Below are 21,801 nucleotides of genomic sequence, written 5' to 3'. Positions count from 1 at the left end.
GAAGGTGCCGAACACATAGAGTCTCTTCGCCGGGAGCAAGCGGAAGCCAAGCGCAAGCACCGCAAGGCAACCCGAGCACCCCACCCACCCGCCCCTTCAACCACCGTCTGCCCCACCTGTGACAGAGACTGTAGGTTCCGCATTGGACTCAGTCACTTGCAAACTCATTTTTAGCGTGGAAGCAAGTCATCCTTGGTTATGAGGGACTGCCTAAGAAGTAAGATGAGAAGTAGAGACAGACTTGTTTGGGTCAAGTGGATTTATTCTGCTTATCAGAATTTTCCCGCTGTAATTTTGTTTCAGAAAATACTAACAATATTTGAGTGGTGTTGCACATACAGACTGCATGCCCTAGAATTTGACCGGGCCTGAAAACAGGCATGCAGTGATGGAGGGTGCACTGTACATGCCTCTGAGCGTTGACTAAGGCAGCAGGTATTATTTGTTCTAATTGAAATGCGCCCGTGGTGCAGTTAGCGCTACCCATGCTATTCACTGGCTATGCACCTGTGCTTTCTTTTGGCCGGGGCTGGGTGCTAGATATCGGGCCTCCCTGACACGACTTAAAAGGTAACCAACACCTTGTAAAGGTAACCAACACGTTGTAAAGGTGCTCTCCGCATACAGACAATGGGGAGACAATTGTGAATTGGTCAAATGGCTTCTAGAGCTACAGAAAGCAGCAAGCAATTAGGAAAGCAAATGGTATGTTCGCCTTTATTACCAAGAGGATTTGAGTATAAGAGTAAAGACATCTTGCTGCAATTAAGTAGGGCCCTGGTGAGACCACTCCGGGAGTATTGTGTACACTTTTGGTCTCCTCACCTAACGAAGGATATACTTGTCATAGAGCGAGTGCAACGAAGGTTCACCAGACTGCTCCTGGGATGGGGAGGATTGTCCTATGAGAGATTAAGTAGACTAAGCCTATATTCTCCAGAGTTTAGAAGAATGAGAGATGATCTCATTGAAACATACAAAATTCTTACAGGGCTTGACAGGGTAGATGCCGGGAGGATTTTTCCCCTGTCTGGGCAGTCTAGAAGCAGGGGGCACAGTCTCAGAATAAGGGTTCGGCCATTTGCAACAAACATATATTCCTCCAGGGCATAAGAACCCAAAAGGAAAAAAGTGATCCAACCATGGCTAAGAAAATAAATTAAAGCTAGTATTAAGTCAAAGGAGAAAGCTTATAAAGTTGCCAGAAAAAGCAATCAACCTGAGGATTGTGATTTTTTGGAAATCAGCAAAGAGGGACCAAGAAATTGATAAAGAAAGGGAAAATGGAATATGAGCACAAACTAGCGAAAAATATAAAAACGGATTGTAAAAGCTTCTATAGGTATGTGAAAAGGAAAAGACTGGCAAAGGTAAATGCAGGTCCTTTACAGTCAGAAATGGGAGAATTTATAATGGAGAATGACGAAATGGCAGAGAAAATAAATAAATACTTTGTTTCTGACTTCACGGAGGAAGACACAAAAAACCTCCAAGAAATACGAGAAAACCAAGGGTGTGACGAGAATGAGGATCTTAAAGAATATATTAGTAAAAAAACAGTACTGGCAAAATTAATGGGACTAAAAGTCGATAAATCCCAAGGACCGGATGACCTACATCCTAGGGTTTTGAAAGAGGTGGCCATTGGGATAGTGGACACATTGGTTGTCATCTTCCAAAATTCTATTGATTCTGGAACGGTTCCTGCAGATTGGAGGAAAGCAAATGTAACCCCGCTATTTAAGACAGGAGGGAGAGAAAACAGGAACTACAGACCTGTTGGCCTCACATCAGTAGTTGGGATAATGCTGGAATCGATTATAAAGGATGCAATAACTGGGCACTTAGAAACTAATAGTAAGATTGGGCAGAGTCAACATGGATTTATGAAAGGGAAATCCTGTTTGACAAACCTATTGGAGGTCTTTGAGGATGTAACTAGTGGAGTAGACAAAGGGGAACCGGTAGATGTGGAGTGTTAGAATAACATTTTGCTGGACAAGATTTTGCTGGAAAAGACACAAACAACAAATTCGCTGACTGGGACTAATTGAATCACTGCACAGTGAGACATGCCACGCTTACACATGGCTGGAACAAAGTTCGTCTCGTGTCCTGACTGGGACTAATTGGATCACTGAGGAATAACAAGGTTCACTGGTATCCTATCATCGAACTAATCACTTGTATCCTATTATCGAACTAATCACATTCTGCCGGGGAACAAGACGGAACGAAGACCTGAAGAGGCAGAATTGGCAACACAAGTGTGTAAACTCCTGACTGGAGGAAAATAACGATATGCGCTAATAAACGAATTGATTGGATGAATGTAAATGATCTAAAACCAACTTCTTGGAATTGTATATAAGCTCGGCACGTACTACAATCGGGGAGGAGGTGCTCTCACAGACCGCGTGGTTGCAGACGCTTCTCCCAGAGCTCTGTCATTTAATAAAGTTGTCTCTCTTACTCAAAGTCTAGTTTCCGAGGAATCATTTTTCCTACAACAAATTGGCGCTGCGAACAGGGTGCCACGGAGCTGAACAGTCGTTCGAATCAGTGACCAGGGTGAGTAGTCAGATTTTTGACCACCCATAAATCAGAGACACTCGACAATGCGAATGAACGGCGAAGCAGCACCAAAACGAATCTGGGACACAGACTGAGTGGGTAAGAGACACTACTTGATTTGTATGTGTGTATTTGTATTTGTGTAATAGTAACTAAGTAACTAAGAAAAACCTCGGATCAGGAGGACACTTGTCTCAGACACCTAGCCTCAGGCTGGTTGTTAAGAGGGCAAATGCCCCACGCGAAGGCCAGGACCATGAAGTAGGTGCCGAGACTCGAGACTCCAAGGTGTTCCAAAGTCGTGATATTAGTCGAGTATGGTTAACATTTTTCTGCATTATATCATGTTGCTAAGTGAACTAGAAGATTATTAGTGTCGGTGTTGTAGGACCCTGATCAGGTAAACAGACACCGGGGAGGGGTAGAAACCCCATGCAACAAGCAAGTGTTACACGTCCGGGCAGTTTTGAGAGAAAAAGACAAACCCGGACCTCTGAGAATGCTGGCATAGAGTGCGACAAGAAGCTCGGGTATTCTCGGAAGGAAAGAATTGGGGGGCTCTCTAAGGAACAAATCTCCAGACACGAAGGAACGATCGGTGAAGCAGCGGCGATGTCAGGTGAGGAAGTTAAGAGGGGACCTTCGGGCTCCCTCACATATTCTTATCTGACAAACCGACAGTCGCTAATTAAGAAGATGCAGAAAGACGGGTGGGATGTGTCACAGACTTTAGAACGCCAGAGAAGCTGGTTGACTAAACAGACAAAGGATAAAACCAAGAAGGCAGGAGTGTTATTAGTACACCAACTAGCAGGACTCATTGAACAAGTAAACGTAATAAAGAAAGTTGCACAAGACAAAGTAAAGATGGTTACGGAACTAGAGACAAAGGTGAAATGTCAAGCAAAGATTATAAAGGAATTAGAGTGTAAGGTATACGAGGGGGGGCGAATGGGGACTTGTCCAGGCACCACCTCCCTTCCCCCATATTACAGTGCAGAACCAACAGCCCCTGCAGGCGAGGGGGACGTTGAAATAGTCGAGATGGCTCCTGTGAGTCGGGGCGGGACATTGGCTAATCCCACCGCCAGTACCCAATAAAGGCGGAGGCCAGGAAGGCAGTGGTGGACATAGTGAAGGGGCTAGTAGAAAGGGGTATCCTGAGGGAAACCACGAACACTACTAATTCCCCCACATGGCCAGTAGAGAAACCTGATGGGAGCTATAGGTTGACTATAGACTATACGGCCCTCAACAGGGTCACTCCTAAATTACACCCCATCGTTGCCAGCCCCTCAACAATTTTGAATGGGCTATCCCCTGAACAGAAGATATTCACCATTTTAGACATAGCTAACGGATTCTGGGCACTCCCATTAGATCCGGAATCACAAGAGAAATTTGCATTCACAGTAGGGGATAAACAATATACATGGACCCGATTGTCACAGGGATTCCATAATAGCCCAGCTATTTTTCACCGCGTCATGAGTGATATCCTAAAACAGATAGAAGTACCTAAAGGAAGCACTATTTTGCAGTATGCCGACGAAATACTAATAGCCTCGGAAACAAAGGCAGACCATCTGGCAACCCTATATTTAGTACTAAGGGCCCTAGAGACGGCTGGCCTCAAGGTAAGCCCTAAAAAAGCACAGATAGGAAAAACTCAGGTCTTATACCTGGGACATCTAATCTCCAAAGGACTTAAAGAAATGCCACAGGACAGGAAACACGCTGTCCAGGGCATGCCGAGACCCGTAACAGTACGCGGAGTCAGGAAGGTACTGGGGCTCTTTAATTACAGTCGAAATTTTATCCCGGGGTTCGCTAAATTAGCAGAACCTATACAAAGATTAGGGAAAGGGGGTAAACCCACATTGGAACCGATAGATTGGGGACTGGAACAAGAGGAAGCTTATACTCAACTAAAGTCTGAGCTAGTATCAGCCCCAGGGCTAGGACTGCCAGATATGAGTAAGGACTTCCGCATACATTGCAACAATGAAGAAGGGTTTTACACAGCAGTAGTTACACAGGATCTTGGGGATAAAAGAAGGCCCATCACCTACTATTCCACAGCGGAGCGACCGATAGTCACAGGGCTCACCCGGTGCATAGCTGCATTGGATTGTGCGGCTTGGGCAGTAAAGGTTAGTGAGCCGATAGTAATGACAGGAAACATTATATTGCACACTAAACACACTCTGGTAGAGATGCTGAATACTGGGAAATTAAGATCCATCTCGAACATGAGACGTGCCAAGTGGGAGGCCGTCCTCCTCCCTCCGAGTAAAGCAGTAACCATTGTTAGAGACACAGGGGAGAACCCGGCAGAAGGAATACTGGGAACTGGGGAGCCCCACAACTGTGGGGACGTAGATATGAACCTGGAAGAAGATAGGATAAAAGACACCCCTTTAGCGACAGCGGAAGAGACATTGTACGTAGATGGTTCACGCAAGTATATAGATGGGCTGCCCCGAACGGGGTGGGCGGTGGTTAATGGCGAATTAAAAACCGTAGAGTCAGGACGAATTGATGGAGGCCTATCGGCCCAAGTAGCAGAGCTAGTGGCTCTCACCAGGGCACTAGAGTTGTCAAAGAATAAAATCGTGAACATTTACACAGATAGTAGGTATGCCTTTGGGGTGGACCACGATTATATGACTGCATGGGGTAGGAGGGGATTCATTACTACGGGAGGCAATCCCATAAAACACCAGCTGAGGATAGAAGCCCTCCTAGAAGCTAGCGATAAACCCCAACAGGTAGCAGTAATTAAGATTAAGGCACATCAGAGGGAACCGGACCGGACTAGCCCGGACTGGTTAAATCACCAGGGGAACCAGGCTGCGGACCAAGCAGCACAAAGGGCGCTAGAGCAAGAACGGATCAAAGAAGTACCAATAGCTGCTGTGAGCAGCTCCGAGGACGAGATAAGTATTGACGAACTCCATGAGGACACCCCCGACGTCGAAAAAGGTACGTGGGAAGAATAAGGTGCAAAGCGGGGAAGCGATAATGTCTGGCGAAAGGATAACAGGGTAATGGCCCCCAAGTGCATTCAAAATACGCTATTAGAACTCCACCATGGGCTTGTACACTCAGATAGAAGCGATGATGGGAAGCTTCAGCAAAGAATGGTGGTGGAAGGGGATGGGAAGAGATATCGCGAGATACTGCCATCGATGTATCACCTGTGCGCAGTATAACCCCGGGCGACCCATAAAGGTAAAAATGGGACATCAACCAAGGCCACGAGGGCCCTGGGAGCACATACAAATAGACTTCACAGGTCCCCTTCCACCGTCACACGGCAAAACATACTGCCTCGTGGTCATACACCAATTCACCCGCTGGGTAGAGGCTTTCCCCACGCGAAATTGCACCGCTTTGATGGTTGCCAGAGTCTTAGCTGAAGAAGTAATCCCCAGGTGGGGAATACCAATTCAAATGGACTCTGATCAAGGTACCCACTTTACCGGGAGTGTCATAAAAACGGTATGCCAATTAATGAGAATTAAACAAAAATTCCACATCCCATACCACCCTCAAAGTTCGGGCATGGTGGAACGAATGAACAGAACCCTTAAAAATGCATTGGCAAAGGCAATGCAGACGTCAGGGAAAACCTGGACTGAAGTATTGCCCATTATCCTAATGAAGATGTGAGCCACTGAAAACCGAACGACAGGCTTGACCCCTTATGAATTGATGACAGGAAGGGCGATGCAATTGCCAGAAGGCATCATAACAGGTGGGGCCGATGTAGGCCCTTTAAAAGATAGACTAAAACGATACGTTCTGGAACTGAGCACTCAATTAAAGGAGATGCGAAAGAAAGTCCGCGATAATCAGGAGGACAAGGATCGGGCACAAGAGCTCACAATGACGGCTTATGTTCCCTCAGCAGGTAGTAAAGTCATGGTGAAAACTCTGCCCAGCAAACCAGGGTTCGCCCCAAAATGGAGTGGGCCATATGAAATCATAATCAGTTGGGATACCTGTGCCTGTCTAGGCATAAGGGGTAAAGGAGTATGGAAGCATTGGACACAATTGAAAGTATATAAAGACAACTGACTGGCTACTTTCTGAATCTGTTTTACAGGTGATCTGCATGCCCTTTGTCATAAAATTCCTGTAAAGACTGGACTGTAGTGATATATTAATCATGTTTAGAGTATTATGGGTAATGGCGTTGTTTCATATTGTCACGGGAAGCGCGGTACCCCATTTACGTAAAGAGAGAGGATTGCATGTAAATACCTTTCTGTATATGTCATATGTCTATGCGAAAAAAATGGACCAAAGCTCCTGCTGGGTGTGCGCCCATGTGCCCACCCATACGGTGGGAGGAATCCCATTAAGGCCTATCCCCTTTAAGGTAGAGGAGATGGTAGGGTGGTCATTATACTCTAATACCACCTGGAATAAGGAGGATACCATACAAACCCAAAATAGCTTGAATCCAGATCAGCTGGAACATGAGTGGAAACAGGCAGGGTATAACCCCACGAACTTTAAAGGATGGTTTCATCCCCATTACGATAATCGAAGGTATCCAGAAGAGCTATTAGTCAGCACAGGGGGGAAACTAAACAATGCAGAGGGGGAAGTCTGCTTGGCAAACTATGACGAGACAGGGTTAGTGGTTGGATGGAGTAAGTGCAAGTATAATTACACTTTAACCAAAACCAGTACTAAACCACCAGGTGCCCGAGAATGGCCCTACGTGGGAACGTTTAATTTATCCGAAGTGCTAAACTGGACTAGCAATCTACCCTGGAGGGGAATACCTGGGATCATGTACAAACTTTGGAACAAATTTGAGGCCTATAATAATACCTATTTCATTTGCAGATATAAGGCGTATCCATGGCTTCCACGAACCTGGACTGGGTCATGCTATATAGGATATGTAGTACCATACATCCATTATTTATCCTCCCTAACCCACCACTACGGGTACCAGTCGTTATGGCAACCAGCCAAGCGTGTTAAGAGAGCTATTACGGAAACCGAAAGATTCTGGGCTATAGCATTCCCCTGGTACGGAACAGGAAAAATAGCAAGGGAATCCATAAACATGGCAGCAGTGCTCGAACAAATAGCCAACGATATGGCTGAGTCCCTGAGAGAAATGAGTGCGGAAATGATGGTGATCCAGACCACTGCCTTACAGAATAGGATAGCCCTAGATAATCTGTTGGCGGCGCAAGGAGGCACCTGTGCCCTGATCGGGACAGACTGCTGTACATATGTCCCAGATAGCTCTGAGAATATCACGAGCCTAGCAAATCATATCCAAGAAGAAATAAAGAAGCTCCATCAACTCACAAGCACAGGGTGGCTTGATTGGTTGCTAGGGAAAACTGGGTGGGGAGTGTGGATGATGCAAGGGATAATAATAATAGTTGTAATTTGTATGTTGATGTGTTGTGCGCTGAGCCTTATAAAGTTGTGTTGCCAAACTGCTATGAAAACCGTGATGCCGATCGCCTCTATCGAGGAGGAACACACCAACCTGCTACCAAGGGATGAAGAACACCAATACGACACTGTCGAAGGGACAACCAAACCCCCGGACATAAGCCAGTGGCTGTAAGCACCGACGAAAGGGGGACCGAGGATGGTCATCTGGGAGCAAATGAATCGTGCTCCAGGACCAAGAGGAGGGATTGTTAGAATAAAATTTTGCTGGACAAGATTGCTGGACAAGATTTTGCTGGAAAAGACACAAACAACAAATTCGCTGACTGGGCCTAATTGAATCACTGCACAGTGAGACATGCCACGCTTACGCATGGCTGGAACAAAGTTCAACTCGTGTCCTGACTGGGTCAAATTGGATCACTGAGGACTAACAAGGTTCACTGGTATCCTATCATCGAACTAATCACTTGTATCCTATTATCGAACTAATCACATTCTGCTGGGGAACAAGATGGAACGAAGACCTGAAGAGGCAGAATTGGCAACACAAGTGTGTAAACTCCTGACTGGAGGAAAATAACGATATGCACTAATAAACGAATTGATTGGATGAATGTAAATGATCTAAAACCAACTTCGTGGAATTGTATATAAGCTCGGCACGTACTACAATCGGGGAGAAGGTGCTCTCACAGACCGCGTGGTTGCAGACGCTTCTCCCAGAGCTCTATCATTTAATAAAGTTGTCTCTCTTACTCAAAGTCTAGTTTCCGAGGAATCATTTTTCCTACAACACGGAGTATCTGGATTTTCAGAAGGCCTTCGATAAGGTCCCACACAAGAGGTTGGTGAACAAAATTATGGCACATGGAATTGGGGGTAATATACTACAGGAAACTCTTTTATCCGGCACCGATGGGACCGGCGTGGTGCCGGTTTATCAAAAAGTCCGGATTACAGAGTTATAGTTAAAAATTATGAGAGCTCCGTACTCAGCAACAAAAACAAGGCTTCCCTGTTGCTTAGCAACAGCTGCAAGAACCCCGGCCACAGACCAAGCATCCCTGTTGCTTAGCAACAAGTGCAGAAACCCCCGATTACACATCCAAGAATCAAGAAACGGCCACTAATATGAAGAAAAACTTAACTGAACCAACTACTGATTTTTGCCGGTTAACTGAGATTTCTGGTTGTTTGGGTGCCGGTAAATCGAGAGTTTCCTGTAGCATGGGTTGAGAATTGGTTAACAGACCGAAAACAAAGAATAGGGATAAACGGGTCTTTTTCAGGATGGCAGGGTGTGACTAGTGGGTTACCGCAAGGATCGGTGCTTGGACCCCAGCTATTCACAATCTATATCAATGATTTGGATGAGGGGACTAAATGTAACATTTCCAAATTTGATGACACAAAGCAAGGTGGCATTGTCAGTTGCGAAGAGGATGTGAAGCGGCTTCAAGGGGACTTCGACAGGCTCAATGAGTGGGCGAGAACATGGCAGATGGAATATAATGTAGATAAATGTGAAGTTATCCACTTTAGTAGAAAAAACAGAAAGGCTGAGTATTTCCTAAATGGTGAAAGATTGGGGAATGCAGATGCTCAAAGGGACCTGGGTGTCCTTGTACATGAGTAACTGAAAGTGAATGTGTAGGTGCAGCAAGTCATGAGGAAGACAAATGGTATGCTGGACTTCATTGCAAGAGGATTTGAGTACAGAAGTAAAGAAGTCTTACTCCAATTATATAGGGCCTTGGTGAGACCACACCTCGAGTACGGTGTACAAATTTGGTCACCTTACCAAAGGAAGGATATACTTGCCATAAAGGGAGTGCAACGTAAGTTCACGAGATTGATTCCTGGGATAGCGAGACTGTCGTGTGAGAAGAGATAGAGTAAACTAGGCCTGTATTCTCTTGAATTCAGAAGAATGAGAGGGGATCTCATTGAAGCATACAAAATTACTACAGGGCTTGATAGGGTGGATGCTGGGAGAATGTTTCCCTTGGCTGGGGAGTCAAGAACCAGGGGCCACAGCCTCAGGATAAAGGTTAGTCCATTCAGGGCTGAGAGAAGACATTTCTTCACACAGAGGTGGTGAATCTTTGGAATTCTCTACCCCAGAGGGCTGTGGAGGCTCAGTCATTTGGTATATTCAAAACAGAAGTCGATAGATTTCTGACTAGTAAGGGCATCAAGGGATATGGCGATAGGGCCGGTGAATGGAGTTGAGGTAGAAGATCAGCCATGATCTCATTGAATGGTGGAGCAGGCTCAAAGGGCCGAATGGCCTACTCCTGCTCCTATTTCTTCTGTTCTTATATAGGACTGAGTTGAGAAGAAACTTCTTCACTCAGATGGTAGTGAAGCTTCGGAATTCTCTACCCTGGAAGGCTGTCGAGGGTCAGTCATTGTGTATATTCATGACAGGGATCGATAGATTTTTGGATATTAAGGGAATCAAGGGATGTGGAGATAGCGCTGGAAAGTGGAGATGGCGCAGGAAAGTGGAGATGAGGTAGATCAGCCATGATTTTATTGAATGGCGAAACAGGCTCGAAGGGCCAAATGGCCTACTCCTGTTCCCATTTCTTATGTTCTTAGATTGCACCCTTAATGCACTAGAGGCCCTGATAGGGACAGTTGACGGGGGGAGGGACATATTCTGTCCCCTAGTGGGCAAGAAACCCTCCAGTCATCAACTCCATCCACAGTGGGAAGAGGCAGCTGAGCAAGTCAAGGAATCAGAGAATCAGAAGTTTACGGCACAGAAGTAGGCCATTCGGCTCATCGTGCCTGTGCCGGTCGATAAAGAGCTATCCGGCCTAATCCCACTTTCCAGCCCTTGGTCTGTAGCCTTGCAGTTCCATGCACATCCAAGTACGTTTTAAATGCAATGAGGGTTTCTGCCTCTACTACCCTTTCAGGCAGTGAGTGCTAGACCCCCAGCACTGTCTGGGTGAAAAAAGTACTCAACTCCCCTCTAATCCTTCTACCAATTACTATAAATCTCTGCTCCCTGGTTATTGACCTCTCTTCTAGCGAAACAGTGGCTTCATATTCCACACTATATAAGTCCCTCATAATTTTGTTAACCTCCCTGATAATTTTAGCAGTGCTGGAGGCTTAGCTCCCAGGTCATGGCTGCTTTTCCGTAATGACTCCATTGGAGTCGTCAAGGTAAGGACATTCTCTCTTACTCTCTGCTCACACCTGCCCCATCTCAAGCCTCACTACACTCTTAATATTCCCCTACCTACTTCCCTACAGCCCCCACAAACACTGCACCACACTTCACTATATATCCTTCTCCTCAAAGTCACACACTCCAAATCTAACATCCCACACGCTGCATACCAGCTTTTCTACCACGACATGCGCATTTTCAAACACCTCAAAAGAATGTTACGAACACATTCCCTTCTTGCAGAAGCTCAAGTGGACTTGAGACAGGAAGCTGCCACCAGAAGGGGTCGAGCCTGTCTGCACACACTCTCCCACCGCAGAGAATATGTACTGACCATCACCAGCAGGGACAGAGCCATGTCCGTGGCGACTGGCATCACTGGAGGAAACGTTGCAGATTTTCTCACACCTTTTCCTATTTTTCGCTTCTTACATCTATTTCACCCTGACCCTGTGCACGACAAACTACAGGTGTTTTCACCAGAAATGTCTCTCTCTCTCTCTGTTCCAACTTTAAACTAAAAGGCAACAATTGTCCATCTCTTTCAGTTCAGCTGCTGATGTTGACATCCTTCTGCCAGTAGAGGAACAGCAGTCCAGTCTTCCTGGGGCTGCAACATTACTCGAGCTAACCATCGCAAGCAGCAGCTCAGATACTGGCACCACATGCACTTTAGAGGCGAGGCTAGGCTAGATAAGGGGTCCTCACATGGTGAACGTTCAGGAGAAAGGGGATGGAGGATTGGGCACGTGCTCAATGGAGGGGGAGATCACATTCTAGCTTTCCTGCAGTGGACTCAGATACTGACGTCGAGGGACCCGCCTACCGAAGAAAGCTGATGGACATATATCAGGAAATGCTCGGTGCACTGGGCAGCCTGCCAGTGAGCTCCAACTTGTGTCAAGGCTTTCCGCAGGCATGGAGCCCACTCTGTGCAATATGGGCCGAGTGATCAGCTCCATCAGCACACCCGTGGCGCCCACCATGATGGAGATTCTGCTGGCATCTTCCATGGCATCTGCCATTACTGCTAAGAGTGCTGAGAAACAGTCCCAGGAGGGTGGCCTTGGCTAATGGGAGAGGCACCTACTGTCCTCTCTCAGGAGGACAGCATGTCTTCTCCCCCAGCAACCAGTCCAGCAGTGCTCCTGTTAGTGCCACACAGCCACGTGGGCCCACTTCAAGATGCCACAGTCTGCAGCCGGCCATTCTAGGCACAGAGCTGCTCGAGGTCACCCATCACAGCCATCTGAAGTGTCCACAATGGTCATTCAGCAGCGTTCCAGCTCATAAGCTGTAGCCACTGGGGAAATACCTCATAGGAGCACTAGGATAGAGAAACGAGCACGCAATACAGACACAAAGGCCACGACTTCGCCTCCCGAGGCAGGCTAAGTGCGACCGAGCTTGGCGCCGGATGGCGACACCATCCCTGGCTCCATCCCGCTGTGTGAGAAGAATTTTCTGTTGATGGGGCTTGTTAAGTCCCGCCCTACGAGGTTCCAGACCAATAAAACGGAAGCAGGTCTGATGATGTCATTTGGTGACGTGCCATCAGCCGGATTCTGTAAAGGGGTCATGTCCAAATTGATTTTGGCATTTGTGCTGTCAGTGTTCTGCAGCATTGAGTTGCTTCAACCACTAACAACCTCTGCACAGAGGAGCATGGCTGCACGCAGGCTCTCTCATGACTCCCTCCATATACTTATGGAGAGTCACAGCACGCAGGGAGGTTCTCTTCTTTTCCAATGTGCGGAAGACACCTCCCCTGGAGACCAATGCAGCCTGGTTGCACATTGCACAGTGGGGCACAAGCAGAGGTGTCGTCCGGCGGACCAGGCTGCAGTGGCACAAACCGTTCAATGATCTCGGTAGATTACAAAAAGTTACTGCAACACACACTCAACCTCATCCTGCTGTGCCACTCATCACATCCCAGCCATCCGCCTTCCCTATCCTACTCCTGCTAATCCTTACTCACACCAACTTAGTTTGCACCTCCCCCATCCCTCTCTACATCTCACTCGCCACCCCTCACAATCAACCTCAACCTACTGCAAGCATCCCAAATAAGAACACACAAGGGTAGGCAATTGGATGCTTTAGCCAATATTCATGTGAAGTTTGTGTTGGTGTGCTGTGAAACACTGAAATCTTTGTTTTCAACACATTGCGTTCTTGGACAGAATTGTGTGCACTTTTGGAATTGGCTTAGTGAGTTGCAGTGAATGGTGAGACATAATGGTATCCCCCACAATGCTGATGAGTGTGAATGGAATGGCTTGGGCATTGTAGAGATGTTTAATGGTGCTGGTGTGTGGTGGTGCCAACCCGGCACATCATGTGGTAGCCATGGTGTTAAGTGCAGTAAATCTGGCCATGGCGAGTCCATCCCTGGCATCCATGTGCTCGGATGCTGATGCCCTGTGTCCTGTGCAACATCTGGTTATTGCGGAGCAGGTTGGTGTTGTTGTTGGTGATCCTGGTACTGCTGCTTTTGGGGCTGATTGTGGTGGGATTCTGAGGACCAAGGTGAGCTTTTTTCAAGGGTACCGATGCTACTGGAATAGATGGCAGCTGAAGTTGAGATGACAGAAGCGATCTGTTAATGGTGAGAGAGGTTGATCCAAGGAGGTGACAGTGGAGAGAGAGTTTACTCCAAACACTTCCTATCTGCATAAAGCGCAAAAGTGGGTTCCAAATCATGAAGGCTCCAGCATCGAAGTTTGGGAAATGAACAGCTGTGAAATGGTAGGTTTTAAACCACTTTGGCATCTGTCACCTACTCACAGCAATGGCGAGTCATTGAGAACACGACATACGAACCTGACGTAATACCCGCTCTCCAGGAACCTCGTTAAAAACCTGGTCAAATCGTAAGTACATGGGGAAATGATGCGTAACTACCTTTTAACAAGCTTTGAAGTATTGAAATTGGCTGACCCGCCGCTTGGTGTCGGGTCTGTTCAGGGATGTCAGACCCGACACTTGGGAAACTGACAAGGAGGCGGGTTTACAGCGGGATACCGACCCGGTCAATCTTTGTGCTTTTGACTGCAGACCTGCCTCCAAACCCGCACTCTGGCCGGAATATTGCCGGCGCTCAAAGAGCTGGCACAAGGTTGATTCTTAATTATTTCTGTTAACTATTACATTGAGACGCACTTGCATTGTTTGATGAAAGTGTTTATTGTACTGAATTTGGTGTTGGTGTGATTTTTGTAGTGGAGTGAGGGCCAGACCCTTTATGCTGAACTGAAGTTAGGCCACAGGATGGTGGTAGTAAGCACAGTGGTAAGGGTTGTGGGACATTTCGTGTATTGGGAATGGAAGAGATGATTTAGAGGAAGCGCTCTTCGATGAACTGATCTCCGAGAGCTGACTCAGCTCGGGGCACTGTGATCGATGCCTCTCCTCCTCCTTCCACTCTTCGGGCTATACTTGTTTCTGGAGTACTTCTCGTTGCTCCTCACGATGGCAATGATTTGCAAAATGCAGCAGACGACCACAAATCTGAACACTAGCTTAGGGAAGTAGTAGATCTCGATTGTTTGGTCTGTGAGGATTCTCACGACGGCATGACTCTCATGGTAGGCCGGGTCTGCAGCTGTGCTTGGGTCCCTGACAGTAGTGAGCCCTGTCTAGAGGGACTAGTCCTCGTCGACAAGCACCAGCCTGAAACTTGAGGGCCTGGCTTGAATAAAGGTTTCACAGAGGACTGGCGCAGGATGACAGAGCCATGACTGCTCCCAGGATAGCGGGAACAGGTCCGTATGGCGTGCTGCTTGTGGTCGCTAACCAACTATGCGTTAAGGGACTGGACTCCCTTACGATTGATCAACATGCCAGGCTGGGAATGGGGAGCACTAAAGGCAAGGTCGCGGCTGTCTATGTTACTTCGCAGCCTGGGAAAGCCTGTCATGTGGATGCAGCCTGGAGCCCTCTCATCCTGCTTTGCTCTCTCATTATGGAAGAACATATAGGTGTCCATCCTGGTAAAGGGAGCCTCAGTGACCTCCCTGGTACAGCAGTGGACTGCTGGCTCTGATAGATCACTGGTGTCACCTGCTACAGCCTGAAAGGTGCCCATGGTTTTGAAGTTAAGGAGAACGGTGACTTTGCTGGCCGCAGGCAGTGCAGTCCTTGCTGGACTTGTGTCTGCAGCAGGTGACATAGCTCGATGACAGCCCCCTTGGTGAAGTGAAGGCGCCTCAGTGACGGTACATAGAGTTACCATTGAATCTATAGCACTGAAACAAGCAGTTCAGTCGAAAAGGTCTGTGCCGGTGTATCTGCTCCGACCGAGCCTCATCCCACTGCACCATCTCACCCCATCAGCATATCTATCTATTCCTTTTCCCTCATGTACATATCCAGGTTCCCTTTAATGTCGGGCAAATGGCCCCTGAATACTCGCTGTGGGCATGGACTTCTGCGGAGTGCCTCTCCAGTGTCAGCTGTTCCTGTTCTCTGCTGTGTTCCTCGCTGCTCCTGCTGCGTTCCCCGTTGCGTTCCTCGCTGTGTTCCCCGCTTCATTCCTCGCTGCTCCTGCTGCATTCCCCGTTGCTCCCCCCGCTGCATTCCTTGCTGCTCCCCCCGCTGCGTTCCCCGCTGCTCCCCCCGATGCGTTCCTCGCTGCTCCCCCCGCTGCCTTCCTCGCTGCTCAACCCTGCTGCCTTCCTCGCTGCTCCCCCTGCTGCATTCCTCGCTGCTCCCCCCGCTGCGTTCCTCGCTGCTCCCCCGCTGCATTCCCCGCTGCTCCCGCTGCATTCCCCGCTGCTCCTGCTGCGTTCCCCGCTGCATTCCCCGCTGCGTTCCCCGCTGCTCCTGCTGTGTTCACCGCTGCTCCTGCTGCGTTCCCCGCAGCTCCTCATGCGTTCCCCGCTGCTCCTCATGCGTTCCCCGTTGCGTTCCCCACTGCTCTCCCCGCTTCGTTCCTTGCTGCTCCTGCTGCGTTCCCCGCTGCTCCCCCCGCTGCGTTCCTCGCTGCTCCCGCTGCGTTCCTCGCTGCTCCCCCCGCTGCATTCCCTGCTGCGTTCCCCGCTGCATTCCCCGCTGCTCCTGCTGCGTTCCCCGCTGCTCCTGCTGCGTTCCCCGCTGCTCTCCCCGCTTCGTTCCTCGCTGCTCCTGCTGCGTTCCCTGCTGCTCGCCCCACTTTGTTCCTCGCTGCTCCTGCTGCGTTCCCCGCTGCTCCTGCTGCATTCCCCGCTGCGTTCCACGCTGCTCCTGCTGCATTCCCCGCTGCATTCCACGCTGCTCCTGCTGCGTTCCCCGCTGCACCTGCTGCATTCCCCGCTGCGTTCCACGCTGCTCCTGCTGCATTCCACGCTGCTCCCGCTGCGTTCCCCGCTGCTCCTGCTGCGTTCCCCGCTGCGTTCCACGCTGCTCCTGCTGCGTTCCCCGCTGCTCCTGCTGTGTTCTCCGCTGTGTTCCACGCTGCTCCTGCTGCGTTCCCCGCTGCGTTCCTCGCTGCGCCTGCTGGGTTCCTCGCTGCTCTCCCCACTTCATTCCTCGCTGCTCCTGCTGTGTTCCCCGCTGCTCTCCCCACTTCGTTCCTCGCTGCTCCTGCTGCGTTCCCTGCTGCCTTCCCCGCTGCTCCCGCTGCGTTCCCCGCTGCTACCGCTGCGCTCCCCGCTGTGTTCCCCGCTGCATTCCCCGCTGCATTCCCCGCTGCTCCTGCTGCATTCCCCGCTGCGTTCCTCACTGCTCCTGCTGCGTTCCCCGCTGCGTTCCACGCTGCTCCTGCTGCGTTCCCCGCTGCGTTCCCCGCTGCTCCCGCTGCGTTCCTCGCTGTGTTTCCCGCTGCTCCTGCTGCGTTCCCCGCTGCGTCTGCTGCATTCCCTGCTGCGTTCCCCGCTGCTCCCGCTGCATTCCCCGCTGCTCCCGCTGCGTTCCCCGCTGCTCCCGCTGCGTTCCTCGCTGCTCCCGCTGAGTTCCTCGCTGCTCCCGCTGCGTTCCTCACTGCTCCCGCTGCATTCCCTGCTGCGTTCCCGCTACGTTCCTCGCTGCTCCTGCTGCGTTCCCCGCTGCGTCTGCTGCATTCCCTGCTGCGTTCCCCGCTGCGTTCCCCGCTGCTCCCGCTGCGTTCCCCGCTGCTCCCGCTGCGTTCCCCGCTGCTCCCGCTGCGTTCCCCGCTGCTCCCGCTGCGTTCCTCGCTGCTCCCGCTGAGTTCCTCGCTGCTCCCGCTGCGTTCCTCTCTGCTCCCGCTGCATTCCCTGCTGCGTTCCCGCTATGTTCCTCGCTGCTCCTGCTGCGTTCCCCGCTGCTCCTGCTGCATTCCCCGCTGCATTCCTCGCTGCTCCTCCTGCATTCCCCGCTGCTCCTGCTGCATTCCCCGCTGCTCCTGCTGCGTTCCTCGCTGCTCCCGCTGCGTTCCTCGCTGCTCTCCCCGCTTCGTTCCTCGCTGCTCCTCCTGCGTTCCCCGCTGCTCCCCCCGTTGCATTCCTCGCTGCTCCAGCTGTGTTCCTCACTGCTCCCGCTGCATTCCTCGCTGCTCCCGCTGTGTTCCTCACTGCTCCCGCTGGGTTCCTCGCTGCTCCCGCTGGGTTCCTCGCTGCTCCCCTCGCTGCGTTCCTCGCTGCTCCCCTCGCTGCGTTCCTCGCTGCGTTCCTCGCTGCTCCCCTCACTGCGTTCCTCGCTGCTCCCCTCGCTGCATTCCTCGCTGCTCCCCTCGCTTCTCCTGCTGTGTTCTTTGCTGCTCCTGCTGCGTTCCCCGCTGTGTTCCTCGCTGCTCCTCCCGCTGTGTTCCTCGCTGCTCCTCCCGCTGTGTTCCTCGCTGCTCCTCCCGCTGCGTTCCTCGCTGCGTTCCTCGCTGCGTTCCCCACTGCGTTCCTCGCTGCTCCTGCTGCGTTCGCCGTTGCGTTCCTCGCTGCTCCTGCTGCGTTCCTCGCTGCGTTCCCCGCTGCTCCTGCTGCATTCCTCGCTGCTCCCTCGCTGCTCCTGCTGTGTTCCTCGCTGCGTTCCTCGCTGCTCCCACTGCATTCCTCGCTGCTCCTGCTGCGCTCTCCGCTGCATTCCCTGCTGCATTCCTCGCTGCTCCTGCTGCGTTCCCCGCTGCTCCTGCTGCGTTCCCCGCTGCGTCCCCCGCTGCTCCTGCTGCATTCCCCGCTGCTCCTGCTGCTTTCCCCGCTGCTCCTGCTGCGTTCCTCGCTGCTCCTGCTGCATTCCCCGCTGCTCCTGCTGCGTTCCTCACTGCTCCTGCTGCGTTCCACGCTGCTACCTCTCCTTCTTCAGTCCCAAAGGCAGTCCTATGACACCACTCATGACTGCAGTCAAACTATCTATGAGTGAGTCAACATCAGTGCAAGATCAGCAGCATCTTACTCTTTTTAGACAAAGCAAAATTTACAGAATGATAAAACACAGCAAGAAACGCCCAGAAGTTAAGCAGCTGCCTGAAACGACAAGTCAGTTACTAAACTGTAAATTCCCCATGATTCCTTTCAATAGCACTGGTCAGGGCTCCTTCCTGCCGGTTTGCACTGGGTGTTGCTGGCCGGATTCAGCACATGGTCTGAGACGGTGCGGCTTACCCAAAGTGGGAAAGGGTCCAGCAGGAAGCGCAGGACCCTCATTTACATAATATTTTCACTCTTAATTTATACGGGCGTGAACTCCCGCCAGCACAGCAATACCTGATTCACAATTCAGGCTGGAAATGCAAGTGCACTTCCTGCCCACAATATTGGCTGCAGGAGTTTGATAAGCGGCCGAATAACCGGCAGTGCGCAATTGAATATCTAGGCCTATGGCTAAACACTGCACTAACTGGTACATCATCCATTTGAGCCATCCAGGGAAGATGCAATAAATTCATTTTCTCTGCTGATTAATCGGTGTGTTAGACAGACTGACCACTGGGTGTTTGATATTTTATCCCGGTCAGTGAAATGCCCTGGATGCACGCCTGTCACATGAACAGCTGGATAAACCACTGGAGTAATAACAACATCTCCATATTTAACAGAAAACAGAAAATGCTGGAAAAACTCAGCGGGTCAGACAGAATCTGCAGAGAGAGAAACAGGGTTAATGTTTCAGGTCGATGACCCTCCATCAGAACTGGAAACAGTTGGAGATGTAATAGGTTTTTAAGTAAGTGTAGAAGCGGAGAGTGGGGGGAGCGGAGGAAAGAACAAAAGGGAAGGTCTGTGATAGGGTGGAAGGCAGGAGAGATTAAGAGACAAAAGGGATGATGATGCAAGGTAAAAAGGGATTGTATTGGGACAAGTTAAGAAACAAAAGATGACTCTAGTTGAAGTGTAAATGGCAATGGCAGAATCATCAACCGCTGTCATGTTAAAGAGAGGAAAAAAGTGATGGGGCAGAGGTTATGGTCTGAAATTGTTGAACTCGATGTTGAGTGCAGAAGGCTGTAAAGTGCCTAATCGAAAGATGAGGTGCTGTTCCTCGAGCTTAAGTTGAGCTTCATAGCAACAGTGTAAGAGGCTGGGGACAAAGAGGTCAGAGTGGGACTGGAGCGGAGAGCGGAGAACTAAAGTGACAGGCGATCAGAAGCACAGGGTCACCCTTACGGACTGAACGGAGGTGTTCCGCAAAGCAGTCACCCAATCTGCGTTTGCTCTCCCCAATGTAGAGGAGACCGCATCGTGAGCAGCAAAAACAGTATGCTAAATTGCAAGAAGTGCAAGTAAATCGCTGTTTCACCTGGAAGGAGTGTATGGAGCCCTGCACAGTGGGAAGGGTGGATGTGAAAGGTCAGGTGTTGCATCTCCTGCGCTTGCATGGGAAGGTGCCATGGGAAGCGGAAGGTATGTTGGGGATGAGAGAGGAGTGGACCAGGGTGTCACGGAGGGAGCAGTCCCTTTGGAATGCTGAATGGGGAGGTGAGGAGGAGATGTGTTTGGTGCTGGGATCATGCTGGAGGTGGTGGAAAATGATCCGTTGAATGTGGAGGCTGGTGGGGTGAAAGGTGAGGACAAGGGGAACTCTATCTTGGTTCCGGGAGCGAGGGGAAGGGGTGAGGGCAGAAGTGCAGGAGATGGAACGGACATGGTCAAGGGCAGTGTCAAACACGGTAGAGGGGAATCCACAGTTAGGAAAAAGGAAGACATGTCAGGAGCACTAGTATGGAAGGTGGCATCGTCAGAGCAGATGCGGTGGAGACAGAGAAATTGGGAGAATGGAAGAGAGTCATTACAGGAAGCGGGTTGGCAGGAAGTGCAGTCCAGGTAGCTGTGGGAGTCAGTGGGCTTATAGTGAATGTTTGTCAATAGCCTATCCCCAGAGATGCAGTAGAGAAATCGAGGAAGGGAAGGTAAGAGTCGAAGATGGACCATGTGAAGGTGAGGGAATGGTGGAATTTGACAACAAAGTGAATTAAATTTTGTAGTTCAGGGCGAGAGCAGGAAACGGCACTGATAGTCATCAGTGTACCGGAAAAAGTGGTGAGGGAGGGGACCCGAGTAGGACTGGAATAAAGAATGTTCCACATATCCCACAAAAAGGCAGGCATAGCTAGGACCCGTGCAGGTTCCCAAAGAAACACCTTTAATTTGGAAGAAGTTAGTGGAGTCAAAGGAGAAGTTGTTCAACGTGAGAACAAGTTCAGCCAGGTGAAGGAGGGTGGAGGTGGATGGAGGCTGGTTGAGCCTTTGTTCAAGGAAGAAGCAGAGCGCCCTCAGGCCATCCTGGTGAGGGATGGAGGTGTAGAGGGATTGGACACCCATAGTGAAAAGGAGGCGGTTGGGGTCAGGAAACGGTTGAAGTGGCAGAGGTCGTCAGAAGAGTTGCGGATGTAGGTGGGAAGAGACTGGACAAGGGGAGAAAACTAGAGTCGAAATAGGAAGAAATAAGTTCCATGGGGCAAGATTAGGCTGAAACGATGGGTCTACCAGGGCAGTCCGGTTTGTGGATCATGGGGAGAAGATAGAAGCGGGCTGTGCGGGGTTGGGGAACTATGAGGTTGGCGGCCATGGAGGGAAGATCTCCAGAGGAGATGATGTCAGTGACAGTCTTGGAAACAATGGCTTGATGTTCAGTAGTGGGGTCATGGTCCAGGCGGAGGTAGGAGGTGTCGGAGAGTTGGCGTTCAGCTTCCGCATGGTAGAGGTCGGTTCACCAAACATCAACAGCACCATCCTGATCAGCAGGTTTAATGATAATGTTAGGGTTGGGTCTGAGAGAACGGAATGCTGCATGTTCAGAGGGAGGTAGGTTGGAATGAGTGAGGGCAGCAGAGAAAATGGCGACGGCCGATGTCACGCCGGCAGTTTGAAATGAATATTTAAAGATAATCCCACACCTGGTGTGAATGGCAACTTCATCCCACACTTTTCAAGGACACATTTCAGAATCAATGACAAGTGAACTTGAAGTTTAATTCTGTTTGCTCAGCTCTTGTACTTTTCACCCCAGATTCTAGAAATCTCTAAACCAATGATCAAAGTTAAAGCCTCTGATAATCAGAACGGAAATAATCTGTTTGAAATCTTCACCCCATCACCTACCTTTCAGCTGATTGGAAACTTCGGATAAACATTCTGTGGCTTTCATGTCATTAAATCGAAAGAATCCTGTTTAAATAAATTAGTTTTCATGAAAGTAAATCTGTGCACTACTTTAGTAAAATATGTAATTTTAGA

General features: G+C 49.9%; 1 pseudogene across 1 annotated transcript in view; it reads right to left on the bottom strand.

The window, feature by feature from the left end:
* LOC147092727 (NACHT, LRR and PYD domains-containing protein 3-like) overlaps positions 1 to 21,801 on the bottom strand; it is a 1,209,123-nt pseudogene that overhangs the window by 1,171,794 nt on the left and 15,528 nt on the right. The window contains exon 4 of the transcript XR_015075069.1: positions 21,667 to 21,732. The product of XR_015075069.1 is annotated as an NACHT, LRR and PYD domains-containing protein 3-like (transcript). The remainder of the gene's footprint in view (positions 1 to 21,666; positions 21,733 to 21,801) is intronic.

This window comes from Somniosus microcephalus, unplaced genomic scaffold (assembly GCF_052327205.1).
Source record: "Somniosus microcephalus isolate GS21.2 unplaced genomic scaffold, FLI_Smic_1.0 unresolved_chr2, whole genome shotgun sequence".
Lineage (NCBI taxonomy): Eukaryota > Metazoa > Chordata > Chondrichthyes > Squaliformes > Somniosidae > Somniosus > Somniosus microcephalus.
Note: the sequence above shows the minus strand (reverse complement) of the source record. Positions and strands in the feature narration are given on the sequence as shown.